The sequence below is a fragment of the Elaeis guineensis genome, chromosome 1 (assembly GCF_000442705.2).
Source record: "Elaeis guineensis isolate ETL-2024a chromosome 1, EG11, whole genome shotgun sequence".
Lineage (NCBI taxonomy): Eukaryota > Viridiplantae > Streptophyta > Magnoliopsida > Arecales > Arecaceae > Elaeis > Elaeis guineensis.
In genome coordinates this window covers 90,489,892-90,504,541 of record NC_025993.2, presented here as the reverse complement: position 1 = coordinate 90,504,541, position 14,650 = coordinate 90,489,892, and the positions used below count along the sequence as shown (strand labels likewise).

At 37.2% G+C, this 14,650-nt stretch overlaps 2 long non-coding RNA genes across 14 annotated transcripts in view; one reads left to right on the top strand and one right to left on the bottom strand.

Moving 5' to 3' along the window:
• LOC105038145 (uncharacterized) overlaps positions 1 to 11,311 on the bottom strand; it is a 62,629-nt gene extending 51,318 nt beyond the window's left edge. For 4 of the 13 annotated variants that reach the window (XR_012140851.1, XR_012140856.1, XR_012140852.1 and 1 more), the window contains exons 1-3: positions 10,616 to 11,306; positions 10,114 to 10,516; positions 9,383 to 9,477 (exon numbers count right to left, since the gene is read on the bottom strand). This is a non-coding gene — a long non-coding RNA (uncharacterized lncRNA). Of the gene's footprint in view, positions 1 to 9,382; positions 9,478 to 10,113; positions 10,517 to 10,615 lie in introns of all 13 variants that reach the window. The other 9 variants (XR_012140857.1, XR_012140861.1, XR_012140858.1 and 6 more) reach the window with 5 other exon arrangements.
• Positions 11,312 to 12,869: 1,558 nt separating this feature from the next.
• On the top strand, positions 12,870 to 14,296 carry LOC140854749 (uncharacterized). The gene is made up of 3 exons (XR_012137911.1): positions 12,870 to 13,117; positions 13,578 to 13,750; positions 14,113 to 14,296. It is a non-coding gene; the product is annotated as an uncharacterized lncRNA (long non-coding RNA).
• Positions 14,297 to 14,650: the final 354 nt, after the last annotated feature.

Genomic DNA, 14,650 nt, shown 5'->3' with positions numbered 1-14,650 from the left:
GTTTGGTTTTAGGTTTATATTGGATTGTTCAATTTAGATCTAAAAAATCCCAAGTTCTGATCCAGCTAATCATTCCATGTGCAAGGAGCCCTTAAGAAGATTCTTCTTGAACATCCATTGCCCTAAATTCAAATTCTATATAGCAAGTGTTTGTAGTCCTAATTTAACCTAGACCTATTGTAGATAATCCCTAAAATTATCCTACATCAATATTTTTTTTTCTCCAATCTTTGATGCTTCCATCTTACACCTGATTTGCAACCTTGATTGCTTATTTTGAAAAGCTAATACATGTACTATGTCTTTGGAATTAACTAGCTATTTGGACCTCTATAGTTGTGTGGCTAATTGGTATAATTCTTCCATAGTCGAAAGCATGAGATTAGTCATCTATTGGACTAGCAAACTCAAAATTTATGACTAACATACTCATCTTTAGACTCAAAATGGTTAGCCTTCTTTTGTTCAAACAATTGTCAAGTACATTCAAAAGCATTTTCATTGCAATGGCACAAAAGTTGAAATGAGCATTGAAATTTACTAGTTTTCTAGGAACTGAATCTTCCATTTAAATGATTTTATCTCCAACTAGTTTGGAAGTTGTCCTCTTTTGCTACATTTTCACAACTTGGATATAGTTCACTCAGATGCCATTGACAACTCAATCAAAGAAAGCTTCTTATTCTGCAAAGAACCAATGCATATACATCAAAAATTTTAAACTAGCTTTCAACTCACCTAAATTTGTAAATTGTCCTTATCAAGTATCTTAACAGTACAACATGAAAAATCATAATTAGCACTATAGTCATTTAAATTCAATGTTTTGGCTAGATACTTGGGCAGCCCAAAATGCTTAGACCTCAATCCATTATGACCTAATGGTTGACAAATTAAAATAGAAACTCATCTTTTGGCCAAAGCAAGAATTGGAGGGCAAAATTTCAACACAATTTTCTCGGTTTGGAATTTTATAGTTGCTAGATTTCAACATTTTCTAAGTTGCACTATCTTCGCATTGATTTACATTCGTTGTTTAGATCAAGCATATATACATTATTAGCATGCCCAAATAACCATCATTCAAAAACACAATTTGCTGAAGCATAATCACTGATTTGGTGTTAATATGTACAAATATTATAAAAGTCACAACGAGCTTTCTTGGCTTTTGAGAATAAGTGGAAAACATGGCATGATCATGCTGACTTTGAACCAAACCTTCTGAAAGGACTATCCAATTCAAACCAAAGTAACCCTACAAGAAAAAAAAAACATGTAAGGGACAATGTCAAATTCTAAGGAGGCAAAGCATATGGACCTCCTCATGAAGATTTTCTTAAGAAAGGTAGTTTTTCATGTCAAGTTGACAAAAGGGTCCTTTGTGGAGAAATGCATTCATGGTTAATAGTTGCATGATGGTCTCCTCGGCAATTAGAGCAATGGGGGCTTTGCTTAATTGGCTCCATACACAAGCAACTTCATGAGTCTCCAATCAAATTTACACTATACTTGGCTAAATCATCTAAGTGAGTCATAATTTTCAAGACTTACAAGAAAAGGGACTTTTATTAAGTGAAGGGCATATAGTGAAGAGCAACTAGATCCTCATAGTAGAAATCCTAATGGTCTTTCATCGTCTTTGACTAATGATAATTAAGGAATGCTATGAAACAAAACCAGAAGCCACATAAGAGTGGAAGTCATGATATGAAATCTTGAAAATGCAATGGTACACGGCAATCATTGGAAAACTATGACATTGAGCAGGAAGCATAGTATGAGTAAAATTATTACATAGAAGATATGATAGTATCATCAACCATACTCGATATCAGACTCCATACTAGTGCCCAACTGGTACACCTCACACCAAATGTGGATACAGTGCAAATTGGTACCGACACAATATGAGGGATATATCAGAATTCTACCGAATCAGTAAGGCATGCCTCGAATAGGCAATACTTACTGAGATTGCAAACCTTGGAACTAGTCTTTACGGGTGGATGGGAATATGATCTCATGGTACAACTCCAGGTAATAGGTGGTCTAGGATGGTGCCATAGGTGGTCAAAACAAGAGCTCACTGAAAGAAGATGACAAAGATTGCGATCTCAATTGAATAAATAATAGACCCAGTTATGTGCTACCTAATAATAGAAAGTGACAAAAGGGAAGGAAAAGCAAAGTAGGACAAGTTCTAAAATAGTAACATCCCAAGGATTATGTTAGTGTCACACCAAAATGGATAGGATTTATAGAAAACAATGGGCTTTTAGGGTTCCTACTAAGAAATAGTTAGGATGCCTTAAATGTGATTGGTAAGCAGAAGCAAGGTTTGAAATTTTGGTTTTATTCCCCATTCATACAAAATGGTAATGGATTGACGTAGTATATAATAATTGGTGCCATCATAAAAGATATAAGATGTGATACCATCTATGTATAGAAGGGCATAATAACATTGATATCATTGATATCTTAACATACAATACAAGATAGCTAGCATGGACCAATATGGTACGGCATTCACCATCATGAATTGCTAAGTAAAAGGGTTAGTGTTGCGAGGGGGGACACAAAATAGGGTATCAAGATTTGGATCTCAACTAGGATCTTGGTTTTTGCCAATATCAAACATTCACCATATGGTATATGAATAACATCAACTCTTATTACATCGACTAGTATGTTTGTCAAAATATTAGCCAATATTTCTAAATCAAGATCTTGACATTGACAAGGACTTCTGAGCCCTCTCTCCCTCTCCCTCTCTCTCTCAGCCTCTCTCTCTTTCTCTCCCCTCTCTCTCCCTTTCCTCTCTCACTCTTTTCCTCCCTTTGCTTTTGCCTCTCCCTCCATTTCGAACCAACATAAAGAACTATGCTGTAACCAATAGGTCTAGTTCAATATGCCTTGAGCTAGCTAGTTCAATATAGTTTAGCAGACCTTGGCATCTATGTGTATAATCCTTTGACCACATTGCATAACGATGTATGCCTAGTATTTATAATATCCATATAAGGCCTAAAAAAGGGGTTGCTTAGCACTTTATAGATACATATATAGTAGGATTAATATTGTGTGGTTATATATAAGATCTATGTATCATCTGGTGACTACATCCATGGCCCTTTCAACACTATAAGATTGCATAAGCAGCCACTCTTGTATGGACCTATGCAATTAAAGCAAGTTCCGGCTAATGGTTAGATCCGATGTGGGTACCATGTATGTGTATATTAATAATGTAGATATCTAAATTGAGTACTAAATAGTAAGTGCTAACTAATAAATGATATTGTTATTAAAATTTTGATTACTTATAAAAAATTGCTACCACCTTTATATATCATGTACTATATGTATTGTAAATATTTAAAAAAATCAATCACATATTTGCCTGCATATGTAGCCCACATGATAGAAGTGCTATTCAATCCTTTGACTGTCCACGTGGTGCAGCTGCCTTTTAAAATATTAGTTGAATGTAGGTAAATTAGTGGATGCAATAATGGGTGAATTAGTGGGTGGGCAGGTGCAGCCATCATGAATGGAAATGAAAGCATGTAAATAATATGATTTTACATGCTATGTTTTATTGAGCATGGAGGAGAGCTTTTATAGTTGTGGCCAAGTTGCAATGGGATATCTCTAACACAACCTTAACGCATAGTATATTGGTATTCAACTTTCTAAAAATTCATAACTAATTTTTATTTAAATAATTCTACTTTTTTTGGAGAGGGAAAACCAAAAAGAGATCTAACCTATTAGAAAAGGGAAGAAAATGTAATTGGATTCTTATCCCCATTTTATAGGCTAGTTTCTAGCACCCTCTGTCCAGAACTTAACTGATTCTAATCCTTCTTTTTAAGAAGGATAATAAACTACAAGAGGTCTCCTACGATTCTCTTTATAAATTTTATACAAAATCATTTAAAGTTCTATATTTATTTTTTTCTTCAAGATGTATTATGCATGTCCAATTGCTAGCTTAGCTAAAAGAAGACAATAAAACAACAAATAAACTATAGAGAAAAACAATGCAATTAAAACCCAATTCAAAGCTAAATTGCATCAAGAAAAAGGAGATATGGGAGATGAGAGAGGAGAAGAGAGCTGGGGGTGCAACTTGGGTTAGGCTAACATGAACCCAACCAGCCCCACCTAATAAATAAATACACATATATTTTTCAAATAAAATTCTCATATTCAATTATATGTTTAATTTAACAATGTATATAGGGGGTGTTTGGTTGGGGGGAGTGGGGGTCTGGAATCAAAATCGGAATGGGTGACTCTCATTCCAATCGTTTGATTGGGAGGAGTCCCATTCTGATTTCGATTCCGGAGTGGAATGGGAATGGCTCAATCTATATCGAACTCAATCCCCACTCTCCTCTATGGATTCAATTTTTCATTCCAATTTCGATTCCGATTCCGAACACGAACCAAATGCTTCGGGAGATTTGACCATTCCGATTCCAAGCCATTCCGATTTCTATTCCTATTCTGATTCTGGTTGCGAATCAAACACCCCCATAATCTCATTAACTTATATAATTGTATCACTACGCATGAACAAGATCCCAACCAACATGAATTGCATACACAATTGTTTCCCCAATCTTATAAATGATTGAGGCCTCAATTCAAAAAACAATGATTCCATAAAAATGTTCCTAATCTTTTTGCTATCTTAGATTTTCTTTATTAACCATATTTAGTGCCATATTAACACAAATCTACTAACTTGACCCAACTTGGCTAACCCAACTCAACCCTTTTGGGTTGGGTTGCGCTAGAGATATCCCAATGAAAAACAGGTTGGGTTGGGTTAGGGTTGAAGATATAGAGAATGGGTTGCATTAAGGCTTCACTTCAATCTAACCCAACCTGCTAGACTCGAAACCCAAGTTGTTATGTTTTATTCACCTCCTTTTCTATTGTTGTCCTACTCATAGCATGTTATAAATTCCCTAAGATTTGCATTATCCTTAAAGTGAAAGAATGTTCTTTCCCACCAAGTGTTTTAAGAATTGACTACAAAGAGGAATATTGGTGGAAAACAGATTTTCTAATATTTGGAGCAAGCTTAGACAAGATATACCAATAGTGAGGACATGGACATTTTCAAATTAAGAGGTTTTCTAATGCAAATGAGCTTGATCATAATTTCAATGGGAGAAAGTAATAACCCCGGATCTCATCTAAAAAGACTAATCAGAAGATGTTATTTGAGTTCTTAAGTACCTAAGATCTTCTAAGTGAATAATCAATATGGGATGGATCCTCATGTACTCCCTTGTTTACACCTTGACATTCTCACCAAGCAAAAGATCCAAATCTATTCAAATCCAATTATAAACACTATAATCAGCTCATTGTTAACCCGAATAGGCCAATGCTGTAGTGTTCCTTAGTCCACATAGGTTATGAGCTAGGTTCGCTTTGATACTATTTATAACAACTAAATACCCCATCCAAAAAGGCTGCTCGGAAGGTATTATTTGAAATTATAAATCCTGGATAAACATCCAAGATCTTCCCAACCAATAACCAATATGGGACTAAACACACACCCACACGAATCCTCATAGAGCACCTTGGGACATGGTGCATTATGAGGACACCGTGGTTATCTATGAAAATGAGGTTTCTTTCTAAATCAAGATCAGAAAAACAACAAAAAAATTGCACAAGGCATTACCCACAATGCATGCAATTGTGGCTAAATACAATTTAAGAGATGACATATCATTTACAGTGGGTTTCATGAGTCAACTTCTAAAAACAATAAGCAAAATTTATTGATATTGTGATACCATACACCTGACAATAACCATCAATAAGTGAAGAGATCTCCTGACAACGTATACCATAATGAAGACGTAGGCATCTTCAAATTTAGGGGTTTTCTAATGCTGACCAGGTGATGATCATTTGAATAAAGGTCAACCATGGGACACCGCACATTCTTTTGGGTAGTACTATGTGACATGTGCAGGCAAAATTCTAGACCAAGCACAGAAAAAGCCAAATGAATAACACATTATGCGTGCTAGTGTAGTCAAATTCACTTCTTTAGTTATGAACGTGGCCAAAGAGAAGTCCACATTATGATGATAAAAGCATTTGGTTTTCCAAGAAAACCTTTCTCACTAGAGAACAAGGAGAATGAAACAGATTTGCCACTTCATCATGAACCAAACCAAAAGTAAAGAGGTTATAGTTTCACTAGTTACATAAAATAAAGTATTTGAGTCTATAAAGTGGCTGCAGCTTGACAAAGATAAGTGGCTGGCCCCAAAGAATGGGGACTTTTATAGAACACCTAGTCAATAAAAGCAAGAGAAAGGCATTTGACCTGGTTTATGGCTGAAGACCCCATTTTATAATTTTTCCCTCTTCCCCGTTGTTCCCTTTTCCCTTTCGTTCGACACACATAAATATATTGTTCTTCAAATTTTTCTTGGTAGCAGAGAGCAAAGCATGTTAAGTTTATAAAGCTTTTCAGACAGAAATATGCTAACAAAGGTTCAACTGATGCTTGACTGATCAAATCCCAATATCCTAATTTTAGAAGTCAAAGTGGAAAATTAAAGGATCTTACATTCTCAAAATTTCCTTAACATTTCTAGGTCATTTACAAGGGAAACCAATTTCTTAGTGCATAAAATTGAAGTATATGATGATCCGCAAGGAGAACAAGAGCAGATAAAAATGGTCCATGGTTAATCTTTCAGGTTGAAAGGAGCTAAATCTAAATAGATAGCGCAAACAAGGTAAGATAAAACCAAGGATATGTCGTGGGTGTGAGAGATTTAAGACTGTAGTTTCTCAGAAGAATTTAAATAATGCTATAAAAGAAAAGATGGAAATAGCTTTCCTAACATATGCTGAGCTGGAGGAGAGATATAGAAGAAGAAAAAATAGATATATTTACAATATCTATATGGGAATGAGTCATTATACAGCACTTATTCACTCATTAAGAGAAGACAATAAAATGAAAATAAACATATAAAAAAAGAAAGAAGGTTGGTTGTAGATGAAGCTTTAATCCAACTTTTGGTTTTGGGGTAGAAGGGATTCCGTATCAACTGTTGTCAGCCCACCCTTTCTCAAAAAGAGCATGTTGATTCAACATTTTTCCCTAAAATGGAGTCCCATGACTCACTACCAAACGATGAAGAGTAGTTTTATTAATAATATATTTGTTGTCATTGGGCATCATCAGATAATTTCCCACAAAATCTCAAAATCTCCACCTCAATCACTCAACTTGTTTGTGTATGGAGTTCCTTCCTATTGCACGTAACAGAGGTTGAGATCTTGTTCTACAGAAGCATAAATGGTAGATTCAGAATGGTTCATAATAAGACAAAGGATGTGACATATTCATAGTCAAAAACATAAGGCTTTCCAACCTCTTCACACTTTGAACCTCCAGTGATGCATCAACAATCACTTACATAGTGAGGGAATTAGTATTAATGAATACCATCAACGTCCGAAAGCACACTAGGGGTACTAAATTCCCCATTAAATTTTAAGATGCCTCTAAAGACCATAAAATTTGTTTGTAAGATATCTCCTACATTGTAAGGCGGTAATTCCCTATAACATGTCCAACCGAATGATGGAGATTGCTCTTGCATGCAAGATGAATTGGTTAATATAGCAGTAACAAACAAGGCTCTACTTTGATATTTTTTCCACGATAGAAATCCAAAGTGTCTTGGTTCCAACATTGCAAAACAAGGTGCATGGCTGCACACCATCCCTATTATCGAATTCCCTATACTTTAACTCCTACCTAAGAAAAGCCACTTAAAGAAAAGAAAACCAAATTATCAATGCATGCAACTGACCTCAAGTATCAAAGTTATTCTTTATGCGACACATCCTGGCTTGGAACTCATTCTATAAACTCCTTCCACGAGCAGCAGTGGACATTTAATTTGCTTTGAACATGAAACTTATTTAGATATAAATCTTCTCATTCGTAAACTGGTGTTCGATCTTCCTATAAATTCCCTGTAAATCTGGGTCATTGTTGACCAAGAAAAGAGCTCTGTGTCTTTCAATGTGTTTCGAAGTTAGGATATGCAAAATATCACCTCTATTCTCCTTTTTTCTTTCAAAAAAAAAAAAAGGGATGCTCACCAACTTTTATTAAAGAAACGTTCTATCAAACAATATAAGAACAGGAGGTAGACCCAGGGCAAAGGAGGCTCTTTGAACAAGATAATCACCGCCTGCATTCTCATATACTTTCCAGCCACGTATCACTGAAATGCATAAGTTATTGATTACATCTCCCACTTTTGTTAAAAGCCGACAAGATCAACCATATACCAAAGCTGAACGAGCCAAAAGGATCATGCCCGTGAACCAAAGATTAAATATGCTTCAGAGTTCAGACATCCTGTTGTCCCGTTTCCAGCCACAAAGGGGTTCAATTGAAGGAAAATCTTGATTATGGTGTATTCAAAACTGGCCTGGTCCCTACATTTGAATATTATCATTTGAATCAGACAGATAGTTGAACATTATTTTTTTCATTTATTTTGGGAGCGTGTTCAAAAAGTATGATCATGTCCATAGGAAACAGCAAGATGAACGTTTTAAGCATTGAAACAGCTACTCCACAAAAGACAAGTTGTCACCTTGACCTCTACCTTTACTTTGCTAATACCGTATGGTATTCCCAAGATAAACTTAAGGTCAAAGACCAAAGCGATACCCAAGTGGCGACCATGATAAGTCTATTAATTGGAACCCGTCCTCAGTGCTCCCAAGATTCAAGACTAAAATCCTCAAATCCTTTTTTGCAAACTTGAAGCCACCGTCTGTGCACCGCAAACAAGATAAAGATCCAAAATGCAACACCAATGCTATAAACCTCCATCACATTGGTTGCAAATATTAATTTAATACTTATATTTTCCGCCACTCGATGTAGTCATAGAGTTCTTTTTCTTTAAAGACAATACTTCAAAGCCGTTTACCCACTGGGTTTTATGCATATGAGCTACCAAACCTATACGCTGTAACACCTCCACTTGTCAATGGGAACTCTCCTATTACAATAACGCTTCGTGTTTGAAGTTACGGTACACATGGTCGCCCCTAAGTGAACTTCCATAAGATCTGCTCGTCTTCTATAGCTTCAAAAGCTGCCTAGCCTAATGCTATACTAACCCCAATATCTATGCCCACCAGTTATGGAGGAAAAATCTTTATAACATATTGTAATTTTTTTTTTCCTACTTGCAACAAAAAGAGCGGATGTGGATGGTAAAATGAAATTTTTGTCAAAAGAAACAGGAAGGAAAGCTACTTCTATGGAAGAGGGAAGGAGTTTCCTTACCTCTACGGAACCCGAAGGTTACATCACCGAACCATCCACCATCTTTGAAAATGGTCCCCTCTTTTCCAGGTCTTCCACTGAATCATTCCCTTCATCTGCAAACCAAAACGACATAATGAGCGGACCACAAGAGAGTGGGCACTAAATGGAGCCAGCTTGCAGAGCCTTTGTGGGCACATAAAACAACAGCAGGCACACACAAAAGAAGCTCTTCAATTGGTAACCTTTTTTTTTTTCTCTTTTTCTTCTTCTTTCTTTTGGTAACGTTCGAAATAAATTAAGAAGAGAGGAATATGGGGTGGAGAAAGAATGGCCCCATAAAATGATGAAAACCCAAGCGTAAACCATATGATTTTTGCGGTCCAAATTCTATTCCGAGTGTAGAAAGCAAGCATACGGGTTCATGGGATGAGGTACTGCACCAATATGCCAGCACCAAATCAAGAAAGGACAGGTTCAGGTGAGGGGAAAAGAACCTGTGATGAATCCCAGATCTGGGAACCAACCCAAGAAAGGCTCCAAACTTTTTTTTCTTGTTTTTTTTTTTTTTTATTTTTTTTAGTTGAGGGCGTAGTACAAGCCACCAACTTTCTGTACCCCTTCAGCAAAGCAAGTGGCGGCTCTTCCCCAATGCGCGTTCAAAACTGGTAACCCAGAATGGAAAAAAAAATACCAAATCTAGGAAGTAAGAGAACCAAGCAAAGTAGAGAAGAAGAAAAACTCAAACTCACAATTGCATGAGTTATAAATCGTTCGGCCAAAGATGTTCATGGCTTGCTGAAATCTTTTGCATGACTCGATTCCGTTCCCGATTCCAATCCGATGGCTCCAGTCCTGGCCAAAAACAGAAGAAAGAACAAGGAGGTTTGGGGGTGGGGGGGAGGCGGGCGGTGGGGGGTGGCGGAGAGGGAGTGGGGAGGAGGAAGTGGAGTAGCGAGGGTACTGCTCCACAGTGATTTCCGTTAAATCCGCACAGTCGGCAGAGGTGTACCATCGCCTCCCATCGCCCCCCAACGAGGAGGAGAGAGAGAGGGGGGGGGTGGGGGGAAGTGGATGAGCTTTTCTCAAAAGGCACGCTTCCGTGCTCCACCGCCTCAGTTTCCCCTCTTTCTTTTATTCTTTCCCCCAATTTTTCTGTAACAAAAAGAGATTTGCCAAAAATGAATAAAAGAGAGATAATAAGAATTTTGAAAGAAAAATCCACCAATGGGATACTGTACAGAATTACATCACCTTCCTCCTCGGCAAACCCTCCATCTCCGCCTGGCCCGATGAGATGAGACGTCCCGGACAAAGCTGACAGACAGATGGCGAGAAGGGCAAAACAAAAGAAAAGAAAGGTAGCAGCAATAAAGACGATGATAGACCCGAGACAAGAAGAAGATGAGGCCCTGCCACCGCGCGTGGCGTCCTCCTCTCTCTCTTTTTATTCTAACATTCTTTCCATTATAATCCATGGAGGAAAAAAAAAGAAAAAAGAGAAGCTTAACAATAAATAGAGTTGGCAAGGGAAGCTGACAGAAAGAGAAGTGAGCACGCAACGGGAACAGCATCTCCTCATGCTGCCATCGCCGGCGTGTGCTCACTCTCTTCTGTCAGCCCAAGCCAGCCAAAGTCTGAGAAAATTTACCACCAATCTTTCTAGTTTCTTCTCAAAATCAACCCTCAACAATATAATTCCAAATCTTTCCATTTTGGAAGAAAAGAGAGGGAGGACCAGTTCTTTGACCTCTCACTCTTTCCCATCCGAGCTCAACCCAGAGAGAGAGAAAGAGAGATCGTCAGATCTGACCCCCTCCCTCTTTCCTTTTTCTTGCAATCAAGTATGGTAGAGCATTAGATGAGACAACATCGCAGAAAGGCCAATGCCCAGAAGCAGTCAGCGATCTCGAAGTCTCCGTCTTTAATTATCTCTCCACTATCTCGCATTAGAAATTTAGAGGAGAAGAGAATTCAGTTATTGGTGGAGGAAAACGGAGGACCGGGGCAGCTGTCGAGAGGGGATTGGCTGCCGCTGCGAGGAGAGATCGCTCGCATGGTGTGGCCGAATTGGAGAGGCCGACACCTGGATTATTGCGACCTGTTGATTTGACCTCAGATTACGTGGCGCCACCTGATATGCTTTCAGTGGGACCCGGGGCATCGCCCCGGGTGTTCGATTGGACGGGACCGCGCAATGCGCGGCCGAGAGGGAATCGAGCCGGTCCTTGTTCGCGGTAACACCATCTTTGCCCCCTGGCCTCGGTCCGTACCCATTGCCATCTAAAAATTGAATAAGTTTGATATGAAGACGTGGAGAGTGGGCCCCATTCTGCTGCCGGTTGGATGGCCTCTACGGCTTTATGCAGGGCCACCATGAATTGGGGACAAAAATTGGACCGGTCCCAGTTTGGAACCGGCAACTTGTTGGAGCGATGAACAAACGCATGCCACCAAAGTGCAGAGTTGAGCCTTCTTTCTTTATAATTGCTCTACCATGAAAGATAGATTAAAAAAAAATAATAATGATAAAAAAAAGAAGATTAGATGAGAGAGAATGCATAGATATTTTTATTTATTTTTTATATATTGAATAAAAAATAAAAAATAGATAAAAATGATTGTTTTTTTAATTGACATAGGAGGAATGAAAGGAAAGATGAATGATATTTATGTGATATTTTTATTAAATTATTTATATTAAAGAAGTAGAATAATGTATAAATTTATAGTGTTTATAATTTATAATTACATAAATATTTAATTTTAAATTATTAAATTAAATTAATAATTTTATAAGTTAAATATATATGAAATAATTTATTTATATATTAATATAAATAAATAATTAATTAATAATTTAATTTAAAGAGTTGAATAATTTTATATAAATAGTTTACTAAAATTAATAAATCTAAATAGAAAATAAAATATAATTATGATTATTTATTTATAATTATGAAAATTATGTATTAAAATTTAATTGTATAGGATTTAACTATAAATAAAATGGAAACATATATAAACAAAATGAATGAAAAATCGAAGAAGTATTATAGTTTTTTCAAAAAATTGAGAGATAATTTTGTCAATACAGAATCTACAGCTCACATACTCCATCCATTCTTTCTTTCGTCCTCTCAATTTAGAAAAATGTAAATTGATGGGTCAGGATAGAAAGGCAATCCCTCTCTTTTATCCATTCTTTCTCAAACTTCTTTACACCAAATAGTAGATAGAGGCTATTTATCTTTCAAATCACATCTATCCTCCATCTCATAACCCTAACAAAATATAAGATTAAAGGAGATTTGGGGAATCATACTAGCATGCATCCAGCTTTGCACCACAAGGCCATCACTTTCATGCTGGTTTGGAATGGATACTAGGCACTCATTGAAGGGCAATTTTATGTCAAAAGCTAGTCTTGCTTTACAAGAATATTGGAGCCCATGGAACCATTGCTTTTCTTTTTTAATTTTGACTCATATATTACTTTGTGTGGATAGCGTTGCGCGTCGGTGAAGGTGGAATTGGATGGATGCCTTCCGTAAAACCTCCGCAAGCAAAAGTTTCTAAGTATGAAGATATAATGGAGTACGGCAGCGTGTGCCGCTGCCTTCCTATTCCTTTGCCGTGAGGTGACTATGATCGATATGGCATCGCCTTGCATGCTGCTACCTCCCACTTCTTGTTCCATATGACCCATCTCTTTGAAATTTGTCTCTTCTATGTTTTTTCTCCTCTGCTCCAGACGTATGTGAAATCGACACAATTTTTTCTTAGATTTTTTTCTCTTTTCTCTAATTTTCTCCTCTACTCCAACCCTTTCAGAAATGGAGTACGGCAGCATGTGCTGCTGCCTTCCCATTCCTTTGTGGTGAGGTGATTATGACCGGCATGGCATAGCCTTGTGTGTTACTGCCTCCCCTTCTTGTTCCATATGGCCCATCTCTTCGAAATTTTTGTCTCTTCTATGTTTTTTCTCCTCCAGACGCCAGTGAAATCGACACAATGTTTTCTTGGAAATTTTTTTTTTCTCTTTTCTACAATTTTCTCCTCTACTCCAATCTGGTGTTTTCCTCTCTTTAGTGCTCCTTCAGTATTAATAAACCAGTATAATGCATTAATTAATGAGCCATGTTTTTTCTCGATATGACCATTCCCTTTATTATTTTTCTTGCCACATCTAACAGCCAACACGTGTCCATTGTAGGTTCAATATCACATCCAACAGCAAACATGCTTGGAAAACATCTCATTTCCTGATACGTGGAGCGTCCATCTGCCAACACCTAGGCGAAGCTCTTGCCAACTTGCATCATTTCGGGAGAGCTCCGAGCTATCCTTTGATGTAAAAACTTGGCACAATGGAGCCATCGCTTTCAGGTTGGTTTGGAATAGATACCAGGCCCTCATTGATCGGCTATTTTATACAAGCAAATTAGAAAATGTGGCCTTTCCTTTCAAGAATATTGGAGCCCGTGGAAACATTGCTTTTCTTTTTAAATTTTGACTTGCTTTGTGCTGCTAGCGCTGCGCACTGGTGAATGTGGAATTGGATGGCAGCAAACCATGTCAGATACTAGTTCTTCAAAATGATACTCTATTTATATTTTGAATTCACTATGCTCTTAAATATATTAGAAATGGAAATGCATTACGTTGCATGTTATATGGTCAAGCATATGAAAGAAGTTAAATTGGTCGTTGGAGCTTTGGCATGGTTTCATTGATGTCATATTTTGCAGCATGCGAGCGAGCAAGCAGGACGGTATTATTATCAGTGGCTCCATGGAATTAAAGTAGAAGCATGCGGATTTCGGAGCTTTTTCCCTATCAGTATATAGCTTCCAAATTATCACAATTATAAAAGGGGGCATGATATGAGGATACGTGAATCAAATCTCTTTGTTGAGTGAAGCAATTAAGGAAGGTTTAACTTTGAAGTGATCATGGTGATTTATATTGGTTTCTATAAATGCGCATATCTCATCAACCGAACACATGTTATATCCTTCTTGATCCAGATAAAATTTTCTTGATTAGATTCATTTTGGAAAATGATGATCTTCAAGCTTTAATTTTTAGTTGCATGCGGGCTTGTTAACATTCTTCTTCTTAGAAGACAAGGTTATAGGTTTTGTTAAGCAGTCACCTGTACATTTATAGCTTCATTAGACTAAAGAAGACTTGCTTATTGGTGGTGAAAAATGGTAATTCTAGAGCTAGGGAATCCATTTAAGGGAAAAAAGGTCAGTATGGCTTCAGCTCTTCCTACCATTTTGA